This window comes from Pseudochaenichthys georgianus, chromosome 19 (genome assembly GCF_902827115.2).
Source record: "Pseudochaenichthys georgianus chromosome 19, fPseGeo1.2, whole genome shotgun sequence".
Classification (NCBI taxonomy): Eukaryota; Metazoa; Chordata; class Actinopteri; order Perciformes; family Channichthyidae; genus Pseudochaenichthys; species Pseudochaenichthys georgianus.
In genome coordinates, this window is record NC_047521.1 from 6,745,627 (window position 1) to 6,763,296 (window position 17,670).

A 17,670-nucleotide genomic window follows, 5' to 3' on the forward strand; every position below is an offset into this window, starting at 1 on the left:
AGATGCTCCCTGCTTGACTCAGGTCCCTCACAAAGCTTTGCTATTCGAGAAACTCACCCTCCTCCATAAGTTCCCCTATCTAGGTAACCAAACTTTTCACCACACCCAGCACATGACACACAGTGGATGTGGTTGAACGCTTTGAACATGTTGCCCCTTTCCTTTCTTTAGTAATGAAGCTGAGTCAGAAGATAGGTGGCATTCTGATAGCTATTATGTTGACAGGCTCCTCATCAGTATGTTTGTATGCCAAAGATAGGAATATACTGTTGAGAATCTGTAATTGGCCTCTATTACATGATTAAATTAGACAAATTAAAGTCACAGTTTCCTCAGCGAGGACTGCCACAGGTTAGTCCTGATCAGTCATGTTTGATTTTCTCTGGAAAAGACCCTGTTGAACCCTTACGGATCTCATGATGAGCAGTGTCCTTTTTGTTCCAATTACAATTTGTGCAAGCATGACCAAAGAGCATAAATAGAAAAGCGATGGCTCACTTGGAGATGGGACATTTTTCGATGAGTGGGACAGTGTTTGAAGCTGCAAAATAAGCATCAAGAAAAAGACTAGTCCAGATACCCTTGATATCCCACCTGTAAAATATCATCACATGCATGGTCTTGTAGCGTTGATTTTGGTGTGTGTGTAGTATGTTTAGGTCTATTAAGTGCCTGACGATGCTTTTTTGTGGTTTAAACACTTTTTTCCATCTTTGTGAGTGATGCTTAAAAACTTTTTTGGTCTTTTATTTCCTCTCTGGCACACACCACATGTTGCTGTGATTGTTTGCACTGTCCTGAGGAGCCATATCACAAAGTCACATTGCATGTTAGTTACTGTCATTTGGATCATAAACGGTTGCAGTGTAGGTGGACATTGTTTCAGTTTCAGCAGGGTGTTATAAAGAGATTGGAAGTCAAATCTTCTGATGTTTTATTTATTGAATTTGCTTCTTTGTAAATTCTCAGTGTTTTTTTTCCTCACCTACACCTGTGTTACTAGTTATTTCGAACCATATCTTCTTTGATTCACTAGCTGACATTCTTTACTGTTGTCAATTGCATGTTGCTGCAACAACTGTCGATCTTTGGAATAGTCATGTCTTTGTGCGAGTGCATACTAAGCAAACACATTGTCCAATAGTGCACTAGAGAGAAACTCTAAGTCCAGCACAGCTGAATCGATCAGCATGACATAAATGAATAATCCATGCAGTTCTGTGTGTCAAATGTACTCCTGAAAATACCCACAAGTAAATATTACAAAGACATCAATATTATGGCCGAATGGGCTTTGTTTGTGAGTTTAGTTTTTTTAAAGAACAGTATCGTTTCCCAAGCCACCATGCAAAAATTGACTGATTTCTCAAAAACAAGAAAATATAAAAAATACCACTCTTGGAATAAAATTATACTGTCTCTTTATAAATTAAATGATTTGGATTAGAAGCAAAATTCCAAAGTTGATATTAGGGCTGGTCAATATATCAACCTCATATCGATATTGCAATATGAGACTAGATACCATCTTGTATTTTTCCTAATTTTGCATAAGAGTTGCTGTTTCCTGGTCTTAAACGTTACAATGCAGAAAAGTTAGTTATTTTCTCAACAATTCCAGCTGTTAAGCTTTCAGTTGAAAGTCTACATTGTGCTAAGTTTACAAAGCTTTGGCCAGTACCAACTACAATTTGAAAATGCACAGTATCCACCTAATAATTATAGTATTAAATGATTACATTTTTAAGGTATATATTTTAAAAGGGGCATTTGTCCCATTTTGTACACTCGGTATCCCAAAGCTGCACTCAGAACCTTTTAACTCCACACTCAATGTTTATTTGTTCTGCTCAGCAAAAAGCACTTCTGGTCACAGTTGACTCATATTCATTGTAGAGTAATGAGGAAACTCCAATCACCTGTCGCATGGCATTTTCCAGTGTGTGTGTATTTTTCTGAGGGCAGCGCTATCTTTACCCTTCTGTTGCTCTCCGGGAAGATAATGAAGCGAATCACGTCATTCACACAGATAAAAAAAGCATATCCCCCAACTTCTTCAAATCCTGCAGGAACAATTCTTTTTTTTGCCTCAGTCTCTTTTACATGTTGCATTCACATGTCTGCTTGCACGCGGGAATTCCCACCTGCGAGTCTATTTGTGGCCAATGCTCACCTTCTGAGTAAACCTCTGTAGCTGGGGGTTAACAGGGGCAGGACGTCCGAGTGGCAACTTTCCTTCGCGGGCGATTATTGTCACATCCCGCCATCATCCCCCTCTTAACCTCTGGGGTAAACAGGGTCCCAACAACGGGCACGTACTTCTGGATGATGCACTGGTAACATCCAGTTGGCGTGAGGCTTTTTACTGGAACAAGGCGCCTCATTTTACAAGTGGAAGTCCCAGACACATTTGAGATTTGGAGAGAATCAAAGGAAATGTAGCTTCTTCCTCATCCTCTAAATGTGTCACAGGATGAATTCAGAAATATCTAAAAAGTCCCACTTCCAGCCCTTTACAGATCCGGTTCTGCCAAGATATATTTAATGTAAATCTGTCGTTTGTGCGTGAACCGTGCTGAGGTCTTTCAACACTTTGTTTTACCCTACTATTCTTGCTTGGAGCGTTCTCGAATACTACTACTCGTAAGCCTTGGAGCTTCTGTCTCTCTGTCGCAGGTGGTACACTGCTGGTATACACAGCTGTATGTGACTTCTGGTGTTGCGGTGTTGTGTTCTTTAACCGGGGTTATCCGGGCTAGTTCGACACAGTAATCTGTTATCCAGAGATGCTACTGTACGTGGAAGAGGGTCTTTTGTTGCTGTCGGGTGGGGTTCGGGGAAGGGTAACTGTGGCTACAGCTCCTTGCCCCATGGAAAGTGAAGTTCTCAGTATATTTACACATCTCTAAAGCCTCTGCTAAAGACTGATTACTGTTCATTAAGATGCTCAATTAATTTCTATAAATATTTTAGATTGCTCAAACTGATTATGTGCAATTGTAATGATGGAAATTCAATAAAAAAAGAGGTATTTTTACACAACGAGGTCCGTGTCTGCTCTGTTGTTGCAGTTTGAATTTGTTTGTGGAGCAAAATGTTCATTGTGCTTTCAAAGAACTGGGACGCAAAATGGCGTCCAACTACTTATCCAAATGACAGAACTCATAAGGTCAGTAGTGAGGTCAAGACATATCCTTGGAACACTAATTTACGTGGATCAAGTCTTGTGCTAATCCATAAAGTAGCCTACATGTCATATTTCAACAGAAGTAAAAAACGCCAAACTAATCGGGGATAATTCTGTGGAGTCGTTACATATTTTTACTACATTTTGTGAGGTTTCATCCGACAACTGAAGAAAACAATGTCTGAACCAGTGATCAAATATGATGCCAAAAACCATATGGATTGAAGTTACTTTTTTTAATAAATGTTTTAACTGACAATTTAATTGGCCAAAGTAGCAAAGTTTTATCCTTGTTGTCCATTCTGTCAGTATTTTTTTTTCTTTGTTACTAAGTTGGCAATTGTTCGTTGATTTGCAGCTCAAAAGAAGTGTAGAAAATCAGGCAAAAATTCTGTTTAAAATAAAATTCTGAAGCATTTAAGTGACTTGTTAACTGTATGAAACAGGTTCCATAAACATGTTGAAATGTATTCATGTAAATGCTTTTCTTATGTAAATTATACTTTTCAAATTTGGCCTAATTTTTTCTTTGCGTTTAGATGTGTTCGGGTCTGCATATCACCAAATAGGTTGCTGGGTTTTCTTTCTGTCTTTTTATTGGCCAGGGACAGATGTGTGATTGGAACCCCCAACAAAGCAAACAACCTGTTACCCTTGGTTTCTCACACACCACCTGCTCTGACACACAGTGTGATTTGACAAACATCCCTCATCCTCTGAAGTCAATTCTTAGACTCAGATTTTTATGTCTGGAGGGGGATATTCTTAGATCTATGCTGTACCACACAACGTCTTCCTTCTTTTCAGGACCATCTCTCAGACTTCAGAGAGCAAAGGTAATCATACAGTTTGGAAAATCCCTATCCTGCATTCTTGGAAGGTAAAATAAAATCTGTAGACTTAAGCAAATCAGACCATGATTGAGAGGTGCACCTCTCAAGGCTAAGGTCAGGGATCAGGAGATGTTGTGTTTATTTAAAAAAACAAAACACACACAACTTGCTGTCTTGCATGCTCCAACAATGTGTTTTCTCCTTGATTCCTTTAACATAATTTGAGCATCGCCTTCTTTTACTGCAGAGCCCTCTGTGTTCACCATTACCTTATTTTAAGTTGCACTTTAAAGGCTGTATCATTAATGTTGTAGTGCACCCAACTGTGCAGCCTGTTGCAAATGTAAGATGTTTTTTTTCGCCTTTTAGCTTTCTTAATTCACCGTACGATATGTTTCATCCATAAATGTTGTCCTGCTGTTTCTGTGTCAAAGATGCCATTTCCCAGTATTGCATTTATAATTGAAATTATTATGTTTATATATTTATTTATTAATTATCCACGTAATTAATTGAAAATCAGAATGTTGGGTTTATTAATTGATCTTTAGATTATTCACAAACGTTATTTTTAATGTAAACAACCCTTTAATAACTGCATTAGTGATTGCACCGGCTAACTTGACTGTACACAAACCCTCACATTTGCTCTATATTTCTCATCCTTGATCAAGAACCTTCAAGATACCGTTTGTGAGAAAGTCCTGACAGAATCAGTTGAGGTATAAATACTGTTAACGGTGCTAACCACCCTTTTCATGATGACTTTGACTGCACATTCAATCAAACTGTCCATGTGCTAACCAATGTCCAATTTCATTCAAGTAAATGCATTTATTTATTGTCCACCACTGACCACTGCATCATTTGGATGTAGTTTATTTTAACTGAATCCACATACAGTACACCATCCCAACAAATATACTACTTGGACATTGAAGGCCATCACCGGCACACCTTGGGCAATCATTTTACTCCTTTTCTTTTTGTTGCTTTTACACGCAAATGTGTCTAGATTTTTGGCAAAGGTAAATATCACTATTGACCTTTGAACTACCACAAATTCCTGTTGACTTCCTTTAACAAGAACGTTTTTTATTATATTGCTCCCACTCATTTTAGTGCTTTCAGTTCTCTGTAAAATTATAAAATTACTTTTATATCTGTTTTTGAGGTTGGGATTACAGATTGGGCCTATATTAAAGTGGACCTATTATGCTATATTGGAAAAATATATATATATATATATCATGTCAGTGAAGTTTTTTGCTTAAAATACCAAACAGTTCACCCATTGTAGCCATGCCTCATACTGCTCATACCCCTCTTTTACAGCCCTGTTAGAGAAACGCGGATTTTGGGTCCTTAGCTTGACGGGAAAAAAAGAGGAGGCGGAGCTAATGCCTGATCAGAATTATACCGGAGATAAAGTGAAATTCTGCTGCAAAACGCCATCCTGTTCTAAACCACATCAAAGATTATTCCTGAAACAGTATGGAGCTCAAATGCTTTTTCTCTTGCAGGTTTATCACAAGGTGAGTTCCTTTTTTAATTTCCTGCTTTTTAAACACATGTGCTCTACAGTACAGGTTAGCTCTGAGTGTTAGCGAGGCTTGCTAATGTAAACAAAGACGAGATTAAGTCCAAAACATTGTTTCTGATAGCAACTTTCCAGTGTTGGGTGTAACGCGTTACAAAAGTAACGGAGTTACAGTAATATATTACTTTTGCTGTAACAAAGTAATGTAACGCATTACTAATGAAATGTGGGTAATATATTGTAACGGACTGGTGATAATGTTGATGTTTGATGTGTTTGTTGTTCAGAGTTTGTTTGCATTTTACAGAGTGTCAGTGAACGTGCCACTGTTTTGATGGACGGTTCTTGTGACCTGTAGCTGTGGGTTTGGGTGGGAGAGTGTTGTCTGGTTGGTTGGGGCTGGAAGAGGGAGGTTCCTGGGGAGAGGGACGCGGGAAGCTAGGAGGGAGCTAGCGGCTAGCGGGAGACGTGACGGAGAGTGAGAAATTGGAATACGACAGGGTTAGTGGATTGTTTTCGGTGGTTACGGCCAACAGTAACCTGTGATCTGTATAATAAACTCCCAGATAAAGGACAAACTAAGCCTCCCTGTGTTCCTGAAGCGACACGCTATAATATTACCCGTTACAATGCTCAGTAATGCAGTTACAACACATTTCAACCCGAAATTAAATTTCTCAAGTTTTGTTTCTTAAGAATGTACTAACATAGCGAGACATTCCGACACCAGAGACAAATTGTTCGGGTAGATTAGTAAACCTGGTGTGTTTACCCTTCAGGCTTCGCGTCGGGATCTTCGGGGCAGTTGAATGTTATGCACATTCAAAAAAGAGAATGGAGCGAAAAATACAAACAACAAATTGTGTCAGCCGGTGCGCGTGACCTGCTCCGCTGCGCGTGACCTGCTCCGCTGCGCGTGCATCATTTCCAAAGTGCTTCCACAGTGGTGAGTGACATACATCTGTGGATAATCATTTATACGAAAATGGTTAAAGCAACCATCACTAAACGCCAGCAACACTGCATCTACTGCAGACCGTAGCAACAGGTCAGATGGGGACATCCCGTTACCCTCCGTTGTGGACACTAGCTTACTGCCACCCGAAACTACGCCGCCCCTCTGCGGCCCGCAGGTGCCTGGATACCACGGCAAAACAGAGCCTGCCCAGGTATATCTAAACAAGTACCCGCCTGTACAGTGCGGTCATTTTGCAGCTCGTGGTATAAAAATAGACTGGCTAGAATATTCATGTGAAAATAGTGCCATATTCTGCCATGCCTGTAGAAATGTTCGGTCAAACATAATGCATACAATAAGCTACAATAAAGCTACAATAAAGCTAATATTGCAGCTGAAATGTTCTCCAGGTCACAAAGTCAACCTCACATGATGATGTGATACCAGTTTTCAAGCACAGTAAATATTCTCTTCCCAGAGTATATGATGGGACCAAAGTGATGATTAAGTACATGGTTTTAATAATACTTTTGCTTTTCAATGTTTGCCATTTCAAACCATGAGCTGGTTCAAATCATATTTGCCTTGATTTACAATATGTTCTCATTTGTTGTATCAGTACAGTTTTTAAGCTTTTGTGCTTTTCTTTGCCATAGTCCACTTTGGACTATATGAGATATTTCAGGATTGCACTTTTAACTCACTTGAAATGTTCTCACTTGCTTGGGTTCAAAACATAACAAATGCCATAATCTGTTCATTGGGGACCATCAATGCTATTTTTCATTGCTGTTGCCGGCCACTATTGCTCATGTAAACCTACTACTGCTGCGCCCCCTGTGATCTCAGATTCACCCTGAGTCATTTTGTTCTGGAACCGGGCCTGTACACGGCCATATACTAAACAAACTACCAACCCAGTCTCACGGCATTTCGTGTTCACCAACACGATTTTTAATCTATTGATTTGTGTTCACCAACACGATTTGCCCCTTTTTTCCGTGTTGCACAGCACGATTTTCAAAGCAATGTATTTCTACTGGTAATGTGTTTCGTGCCTGCAGGCTGCAGCACGTCTTTTTCTCCGGTCGGGTCGTGGAAGACCGGAAGCTGTGTGGTTCATAAAAACATGTTCTTACTCAATATCAAGCCACAGTTATTGCTTTTATTTTAAATCGTATAATTTCGGACTTTTGTTGCCGTCTGTGAGGTAAATAAATGGGGCTCAGAGCCTCAGGATACTGAAATCTGTATTTTTTAAATCTGTTTTTCCTTCTAATTTGTTATTCTTTTCAAAATAACACACTGTTATTTACTCACCAATAACACACAATTATCCTTGCTTTTATTTATTGGTTTAATTCCATAATCTCGGGCTTTTTTGGCGTCCGTCAGGAACTGAATTTCAAAATAAATATAACCGGAAACAGACGTAGGCATTTCGAGCGATTACCCAAGATCCTCAGCTATGGTTTTAAGCTCGCTGATTGGATGTGTTAGCCGCAATGCATGCTGGGATTTGGTGTTTATATTATATGAAATCCGGAAAACATTTTAAAAGAATAAAATAATACTTAATTCCGAGTGCTCTTGCTTTTCTCTTTGAAAGTCATCACATAACGGCATTGTAATACACGGTTCGGCTGCATTACATATTACAGATCTGCCATAGTTCTTTACTTAGAGAGCCCTGATGAGAAGACCTTTGGAAAAACTGGAAGAAATGCCGCCGAAACTGAATACTTGACGTGGATCATAAATATATCAACAATTAAACAACATCTTCAATTTCTCTTCGCACAATACGTCTCCTTGCAGTATCAACACTAATTCGGCTGACTTTTACATTTGATCTAATTCACAGATAGGTTATATTTACGCCATAACGGTGCACAGCTGATATAAAAGGACTGTAGTTTTTAAAGATATTACTGATTTTCTTTGAATGTAAGAATGTACATACTGAGTCTGAAATAGTATAGCAATATGCTGTAAAATGATGTGAAAGCATGAATAAAACTATACATCTTCAGATGTTGTACATACACACTAATAATACACAGTTATTATGGCTGTGTGCACCTTGTGTGCACCTCCTAGTGGTTACAGCACGTTATTGAATTATTGTTTTTATGTGTTATATTTGATTACAAAAATATTAAGAGTACATACTTTCATAGGGGGAAAGTATAAATATAGAAATATAGAATATACAAAATCAAGAAGAAACTATAAGTGATCTCTACAATAAAACAGTTTAGTGCAGGATGTACAAATATATTAATAGGAGGAGGTACAAAACAGTAAAAACGAATTAACCTTTATTTAAACATTAAATAATACTTTAGATTAAGGTCTTCTTTTAAATAAGAAAAACACTTTGGGGGTATCTACAGATACATATTAAGCCTGACAAAGTACTAATAAAGTCTAATATATTGCTTTCCTGCAATGTTAACTATGTTGAAGCACTTATTTTAACTGATATTATACATATGAATTATACTCTCATGTATGTAGATAGTATAAGAAATGTGCAGAATATGACAGTTTAATGGTGGAGGTACACACATATTGATAGATGTCTTGTAATGCACTGTTGAGGAACCTGTGACCCAAGTTGTTCATTCATTGCATAACTACACCGTAGTTGTGTATGATATGTCAATACACCTTTGAAAATCTTGAAAGGGATGTGCAAAATAGCCATAATATACAGTCTTTAATGAACTATTAGTAGAGAATAACGAGTAATGAATATACTTTATTACTCGTTTCCATTCATGTCAATTGCAGATACATGTTTAGTCTTCTCAAGCACCAACTATCAAATATCTCTCCTGATTGTTGGCACTTGACAATCACCTTACCTGAATTTTACTCAGGTGTAACTAAAGTCTGATTTAAGGGTTGTTTATATTTCACATAATTAATCAGAATCTGCAAAGTAACTCAAATAAATGCAGTGGAGTAAAAATACCAGGTTAACCTCTGAATTGTAGTGGAGTAGAATTACAAAGTAGCAATGAGCTGTCATGTGGGTATACGGCATTAATATAATGCTGCGCATTATGGACACAAGCGATTTTCACCCATTTATTAATTATATGTTTTACATTTGATAACACCAATGTGTTTAATACTGGCAACTTCTAATTGTGGGAAAAACGAAAACGTTCAGTAGAGACGTCCCATAGAACATTTTGCGAAACACAATAGACAGCATGTGTAGTTCTGGGGGGGTGTTCGATTCCAGTTTTGGATAGTCTAACCTTACGGGGACTGTAGTCCTAAATGATAGCTGGGGATTATGGGTAGTGTAGTGTCTTCGGCCATCCTAAACTCAGAAATGTTGACAATCGCAATGATGCTCGAAATGTCCCTTCTAGGCCTACGTCTGTTTCCGGTTATTTTTATTTTGAAATTCAGTTCGCCAAAAAAGCCCGAGATTATGGAATTAAACCAATAAATAAAAGCAAGGATAATTGTGTGTTATTGGTGAGTAAATAACAGTGTGTTAAGAATAACGAATTAGAAGGAACAAATATTTAAACATACAGATTTCAGTATCCTGAGGCTCTGAGCCCCATTTATTTTCCTCACAGACGGCAACAAAAGGCAGAAATTATACGATTTAAAATAAAAGCAATAATTGTGGCTTGATATTGAGTAAGAACATGTTTTTATGAACCACACAGCTTCCGGTCTTCCACGACCCGACCGGAGAAAAAGACGTGCTGCAGGCAGTAGAAATACAGTGCTGTGCAACACGAAAAAAAGGGGCAAATCGTGTTGGTGAACACGAATCAATAGATTAAAAATCGTGTTGGTGAACACGAAATGCCGTGAGACTGGGTTGAAACTACAGAGCCCATTCCGTGTCCTGTTAGTGTTTACTTCCTGTCTGCCTTCTTCTGGTGATTTATCTGACGTCCAGCGCTCCGTCTTTTAACCTCTTTTCCTTTCTCTTTCTTGATCCTCCTTAGCAACCTTCATTATAGTCCTTGACAGTGGTCTGTACGGCTGTATTAACAACGTGTCACATGTTAAGAATTTACAATCAGAATCGAGTATTCAACTAAGCCGTGTAATACAAGGTGTTAGTAGCCTTAAGGGCCTACACAGTTGTTATGCTATACCACATTGCCCTTCACTGGATGTATAATGAGCTGCACTAAACTACATTTTAGCATTTAAAATACCTAGCCATTCTTTTGCGGTTATTTTGGTGAAAGTAACTCAAAAGTAACTAAAAAGTAGTTAACTCATTACATTTCAGAGACAGTAATATTGTCATGTAACTTATTACTTTCAAAAGACAGTAATATGTAATATATTACATGTTGGAAGTAACTTGCCCAACACTGCCGGGGACACATATTGATGTATAAAAGACATCACAAAGTGCATTTTGCATGATAGGTCCCCTTTAACTAACAGCAGCCACACCTGTTAAATCAATAAACATTTACTGTGGGATGTGTTGCTTTCCTGCTGCTGTGACTTCCTTTTAAAACTTATTTCCCCCCCTACGCCTCTAGACTCGTTCCCAACTCAAACTTGAAATTGTTTTTCTTCGATGGAGTCTATTTATCAAGTCATATTGATATTTCACAAACTATTCATGTTGCCAGTTTTGTGGCGTTTCTACGTCTTTACCAGCGGGAGACTCCTCGCTGCACGCCTGCCATGCTGCTGCTGCTGCTGCTGCTGCTGCTGGTTTGAATTTCAGAATATAAGCTAAGACTGGCTCCCCATACTGACAGCTGATGATCTCATGGAAACTTTGCTCAGAAGCGCACTTAAAAACTGGAAAATGATTTATAATGAAATGCAGCCCCTGAGTTTTCTGGGGGGGAGGTGAGTTTCGGCAATGGATTCGGGGCACGAGCGGGGAGTATTTTCATTCATTAGACCTTTGACATTTATGTTTCCAAGTAACCCAAAGCAGTAATTACATCCTGTCATGTCCAGCAGCAGAATGTCTTTTATGTTGTTATACTTGAGGTGGAAAAAAAGAGCTCCTGCAGACATGTGGGGCCTTAATGCACGCTTTACCTCTGGAGCTAGCAGTAAATATAGAGCACGCTAACCCCCTCCTTTTTATGACAGAGCGTTGGAAAAGAAAAGCCACTCAGTGTCAAACTGTGACTGACAGGTCGATAGGGGCTATTATGCTTTTTGTGTTTTCCCTTTCCTGTAGTGCTTGAAAATGTTCTGCAAATGAAAAATCCCAAAGTTCCCTCCAGATACACACTCCCCCCCCCCCCTGCCTAATAATACATAAACACATAACTATATGACACTCGCGCTTCTATTGGCTAGCTTTCCAACACATTGTACGTGATAGGCCAAGGGGCCGGACATTTCTAAGAGGTTGACCAATCACAACAGAGCCGGCCAGCTAACCAATCAGAGCAGACTGGGCTCTGGTTTCAGACAGAGGGTGAAAAGAGGTGCTGCCGCACAGGCAGTATGAGAAACATAAAGAGCTGTTTGAACATTAGAGCATGTCCCCTTTAAGAGAGGAAAAAGTGCTACACAAAACAAAAAACATTCCCAAAAAATGTCTGGTTCCTCCATCCTCAGAAAAAAATTACAACAACAAACTGGGGGAAGAGATGTACTTATTTGGTCAAAAGGGGGGAGGGAAGTCGGGTGGGGCGTTGCAGTAAGGGGGCGGGCATTAAGGCGGAGGAGGTGAAGGTGGGGGGGCTGTTGGTGCACCTGCGTTAGAGTCGCTCCTTGGGAAAAGGGATGAAAACAGGATCTGAAACTCAAACAACATCCTGTATAGCCCCCCCCCCCCTCCTCCTCAACCCGCCCCCCCCATCCCAGTAGTGTTTATGCTGTTTTTCCTGCTCCTCTCTGTAGAAAGTGGGGGCCTGTGTGAGGATGGGATGGAGGGGAGGGGGTTGCTTCCTTCTGACTGGCCCCCTGCTCATCAGCATACACCTCCCGTATACACACACACACACACACACACACACACACACACACACACACACACACACACACACACACACACACACACACACACACACACACACACACACACACACACACACACACACACACACACACACACACACACACATTCATTCATCTTTATCCAAATCGTAAAGCTGCTTTTTCATACTTTAATCTGAGCATATAACAATGACTGTGACTAAGATTTGTGTAGAAATACTTTTCTCGTTTGGGAAGTTTGATAGTGAGGGAATTCCCAGAATATTGTAGTTTTGGAGTCACGTACAGTAGCTCACATGCTTCCTGGCGCGCATACCACTTCCTTTATGAATTATTTTTGTGCATATGGTGTAAATGTTATGAGTAGGCACGAGTGTAAAAAAAATTATGTTTTGCAGCTCTCCAAACACAGTTTAACATGAACCCCAGGTTTTTTATTTAAACTATACACATAAAGAACATAATCCAACACAAGAGAACAGATTACTCATGAATACATATTACACATAAATGAGATAAACCAATAAAATATAAAGTACGTATTCAACTCAACATAAAACTAAATAATACATTATATTGTTACTCATAAGTAAAGTAAGAATCCTATTAAAACATTTTAAATACACTTAACTATAACTATAAAACTCCCTTGATAATCACCATTGGCACAATAATAATAAGACAAATAATAATAATAATAATAATAATAACAATTATTTATTTATAAAGCATACATAATACAAATACAAATCAAACACATAAAATATACAATGAACAGAAGAGCCCAACATGTATAATTGAAATGAAAAAAGGACCATCAAATAATTTCTAAATAAGACAATTAGTAAAAGAAAATAATACAAATTACAATAAATATACGCCAAAAGTGTAAATGTTTTATTGTCATTTAAATATGTTCAGAATCTAAATATTAGAGATGGTTAAACAACATTTTGGAGAATAGTAAGTAAGAAAGAGTTGAGGGAAAATTGGGAGGCAAGACCCTCCCAATGGTTATTAATACATGCTTTGCACTCGTTCAATCAAATGAGAAAAGTAAAATAAAAACAGAACCAGTTGGTGTGTCTTGTCCCTGGGGAGATACAGTTTGCGTAAGTATTGCTTTACACTACGAGTCTGACCACACACACACTGAGAACATTGTACCTCCTCACCACACAGGAAGTGACCGGCCAAAGAGGAAGTGAACACGTTTGTGTGCAAAGGGGAAGAAGAAGTGTTAAAGTTATTAGCCGAGTGGGAGCGGTGCGTTTAGGGGGCATCCTGTGCACAACAAATGTTTCCTGCTCATGCCTCCAACATCACAAAACAACCACAGGGGGAGGGGGAGGGGGGGGGACTCAGGAACCCAGGAACCTTCCAACATGTGAACCTGCCCACCATCAGGTGGAAACTATATGGTGCCCTCAGGAAAATGCTCCCCAGAAAGCTGCCTCTCTATCTACACATGCAGCAAGCTCCTATAGAACGTCCTCCAACTCCTCAATGGAAAATTCATGTCTTTCATTTTAGCAGCCACATTCCTGCACACACACACACACACACACACGATGGGGCCCCTCCTGACGTGCAGCACGGATGGCTCGCAAAACTCAAAGGAACATCAGTTTACTGCACATTATGAAATTATTGAATGAAATATGTGGCAGCAGGTTTGATAAAGCCTGTTCCTGGCCCGAGCCTACAACATCCTGGCCGGACATACAAAGCTGGACGTGGGATCTGATGAGGATCATTAAAAGCATGTTTCATCCCTCCTGTAATCTGGACACATATACCTCTGTTATCCTTTCTGTGGCTGTGAATTGAAAGGGTTTTAATTGATGAACCTGTATTGTGCCAAAGAGCAGCAGTCTACAACAGTGGTCGGCCACATCCGGCCCGCACGGCGGGAAAGACTGTTGCGTTGGCGGAGCGGTTAGTGCGGGAGAGTAGCCTGCGTACTGCGTAGGAATAAGTGATCCTTCGTTAGCGTGAAGAGTCTGCTAAGCTTTATGCGCTCCGCAGTACATGAGCGTGCTCCACTAGGCCCTTGGACAAACGTAGTTGGTGATCCCTGGTCTACAACCTCCCTAGGTTCTCCCACAATACACAATTCTCCTTCCTGGCAACCCATACCTGCTTCAAGACTCCGGTTCTGGCCTACCTTGCTGAGAAGGGATCAGGCCTTTCCTACATCCAGTTCAGGTCAGGTCACTGCATGGATGTATAAAGGGAACTGGACGCCCAGTCTTCCTTCTATGCGCAATGGAGATTAAGCAAAGCGTCACTCATTCATGTGTCTTTAGCCTTTATCTGGCATTTTTATTTAAAGGACAGGAACATTATATATTCATTCTTCTCTCAACCGATCAACACATGTTGCTGAACAAGACAGACAGAATATACAGACAGAGAGCGCTTCACGTGCATAACATGATGACTTCACATCGGGACCTACCATTACACATGGAGTGGGGGTGCCATCACAATATACAACTCTGTCTCCTAAAAATTACGTTCCCACAGAACTAAACTGCATTCTCAATTACGTTTAGCAAGAAACGTATTTACTCCCACGTTACGTTCGCTATGAACGTATCTCAAATACGTTTATTTTCTACATATCTTTGCCATTTATTGTCTTGCTTATAATAATGATAATAGTCATTTATAAATATCATTTTAGAGCACACATTTGAAATCAGTAGGCGAGGCTGTAATTTCGCCAGCTGTTACTCTCATGAGCGAGGCAGAACATAATAGTTTTTAACATGCCAAAAAGCTGCTGTGTCGTTTATTGCACCTCAAACATTAAAACAAATCCAGAGTTACGTGTTTCTGTACTTCCTCTAAGAAGAAAGGACAGTAACAGAAGAGCTCTGTGGCTTCAGGCTTGATCGCCGTTCAAATGACAGCGTTGGTTTCCCCAAAAGTGGGCGGGGCTGTAAAGTGACGTAGATTTTACTCTCATCTATTATTCAAAACCATTCTATTTATTCTAACGTAAATTACATGCCAGTGTTTTATGTTTTTATTTTAAATTGTATAATGTCGGACTTTTTTTCCCGTCTGTGAGGAAAAGAAATGGGGCTTCGAGCCTCAAAATACTGAAATCTGTATTTTTGAAAACCTTTTTTTCCTTATTTACTCAACAATAACATACAATTATCCTTGTTTTTATTTATTTGTTTAATTCTATAATCTTGGGCTTTTTAGCCGTAAATAAAGTCACCGGAAACAGACGTAAGCCTATAAGGGACATTTTGAGGATACACACAAACCCACTGAACAGATTACCCAAGATCCTCAGCTTGAAGCTCATTGATTGGATGTTTAGCCGCAATGCATGTTCGGATATGATGTTAATGCGATATGATATCCGCAAAAATAAATAAAAATAATAATAATAATACTTTATTCCGAGTGTTCTTGCTTTTCTCTTTGGAAGTCATCACATAACGGCATTGTAATACACAGTTCGGCTGCATTAAATATTACACATCTGCCGTAGTTCATTATTTATAGAGCCCTGATGAGAAGACTTCTGGACAAACAGGAGAACTGACGCCAAAACTGAATACTTGACGTGGATCATAAATATATTCAACAATTAAACAACTTCTTCAATTTCTCTTCACACAATACATCTACTTGCAGTATCAACACTAATTTGGCTGACTTTTACATTTGATCTAATTCACAGATAGGTTATATTTACACCATAACGGTGCACAGCTGATAAGGACTGTAGTTTTTAAAGATATTACTGATTTTCTTTGAATGTAAGAATGTAAATACTGAGTCTGAAATAGTATAGCAATATGCTGTAAAATTATGTGAAAGCATGAATAAAACGTGTCCTACACTAATAATACAAAGTTATTATGGCTGTGTGTACCTTGTGTGCAGCACGTTATTGAATTATTGTTTTTATGTGTTATAATATAACACATAAAAACAATAATGTACTCTTAATATTTTTTTCATCAAATATTATTTGAATACAAATATGAAGAGTACATACCTTCATAGGGGGAAAGTAGAAGGTCTGTGATAGAAATATAGAATATAAAAAATCAAGAAGATACTATAAGTGATCTCTACAATAAAACAGTTTAGTGCAGGATGTACAAAGATATTAATAGGAGGAGGTGCAAAACAGAAAAACGAATTAACCTTTATTTAAACATTAAATAACAGATTAAGGTCTTCTTTTAAATAAGAAACAAACTTTGGGGGTATCTATCTACAGATAAATATTAACACACACGTTATTGAGAGCATCCCAAGGGCATTGATTATTTCATAAGTTTAGAAAGGGGGAACATAGTCTAACAACAGTTCGCTTTTGTTAATTTTACCTCGAGCCAAACTTGTGAGACTTGTTTCTGAAATCCCTTTCTCTTAAAGTGAATAAATAAAAAATAAAACAATGGAGGTTACCCTAAAACTAACCACTGGATTGCTTGTCTAACATTACCTAGTCCATAAGTGAGGTAAGGGTGGGAACAATCAAACGCACCCTCCCAGGCACTGCGTGTTAGCGAAGTACAACTGGGATTTCGAAGAGGAAGATATGCTTGGTCAATTCTTAATAAAAAAGAAAAACCAACAAATTGAGCACTGGAGTTTTCATTAGCAGCGCCTAGCTACAGCTGCAGAGCTTCGGTCAATACAGCTAACAGTCTATTTCCTTAAAATGGTACATATCGATGAATCTATATTTTCATCTTCAGGTGATTGAATCTGCATAATGTCCCTGTACAATAAGATTCGAGCATTTTGTAATCCAGTGAGGAAATTCAAGACCAGTAAATTCAAGACCAGTAAATATTGATTGATTAAACAACACTAAATAAAATGTCTTCAAACTCAGACTCTCTGCTGCGGCTGTACCTCAAAGACAAAACAATTGTCTGATGATCTTTGTTGAACAAGGTCTGATTGTCCTGTACTTGTACAATGTGGGGTATTTTTAAATACTTTACTAAACCACATTCAACATTATGTTAGACACAAGTTAGTTATTACTCACATATCAAAGTCTTTTCATCTGCAAGATGGAAGAATAGCTGGGTGCTGCCTGGAGAGACTGATGAGAGGGACACAGGCTGGCTTCAGCAGCTTTCCACACAAAGCCATCACATCTTCTCTTCCATATTCCTCACTGTCCACTGGT

General features: G+C 38.9%; 1 protein-coding gene across 1 annotated transcript in view; it reads left to right on the forward strand.

The window, feature by feature from the left end:
• Positions 1-3,023, forward strand: part of map2k6 (mitogen-activated protein kinase kinase 6) — a 50,251-nt gene extending 47,228 nt beyond the window's left edge. Inside the window, exon 12 of the mRNA XM_034107589.2 lies at positions 1-3,023. This exon is cut by the window's left edge and continues 3,064 nt beyond it. The gene's annotated coding sequence lies outside the window, so the exon portion shown is untranslated.
• Positions 3,024-17,670: the final 14,647 nt, after the last annotated feature.